Consider the following 714-nt stretch of genomic DNA (forward strand, 5'->3'; position numbering starts at 1 on the left):
CCGTTACCGCCTCTTTACAAGACGGGGTCTACCAGGGTACGCCTGTCGCTCGGGTGTGAGTGTTACGGAAGCACCGGACCATATTAAGCTGAATACACTGGCTGAGTTTAGAGGTCGCTTCGTCTAAGTTATCACCTCTAATTATGTCGAGAGGGGGTAGGGTTTCTCGAATCCCTGCGGTCATTCTCAATAGGCCTTCCGCTGTAATTCTAAGCTTAGTATTATTCATCTTTCCTTTCGTTCCGGTGCGGATTATGGTCGTTAAGGTCTCGTGGTCCGATGTAGTATAGAGGTGCTCTTCGATAATACTATCTACGTTATCTATGTCGGAGAAGACTAGGTCAATAGTGTGGCCTCTCGCGTGTGTTGCTTTATTGGGTGGGGATTTAAGAGCTATTCGATGTTGCTCGAGCCATTGTGTAAGCTCTTTTACTCCGTAAGACTCTCTTACGCCAGTTTCCCAGAGGTTATGGTGTGTGTTGAGGTCCCCTGCGATAATGGTGTTCTTTGGGGGTTGGTAGCGAAGGAGTATTTAGAGGGTTCCTCCTTCTACTGCTTTATGTAGTGGTCTATAGACGTTTATAATAGTAATTATATTCCGGGCTTGTATTGTTACCCAGCATATATCTGCCGTGTCCGCCGGTCGTAGCTGTGATGGTTGCAGGTTCCGGCCTTTGTGTATGTAGGTAAGTACCCTAGGTCGTTTTGTCCAGT

Source organism: Aplosporella prunicola, assembly GCF_010093885.1.
Source record: "Aplosporella prunicola CBS 121167 unplaced genomic scaffold K452scaffold_14, whole genome shotgun sequence".
In the NCBI taxonomy this organism is placed as follows: Eukaryota; Fungi; Ascomycota; class Dothideomycetes; order Botryosphaeriales; family Aplosporellaceae; genus Aplosporella; species Aplosporella prunicola.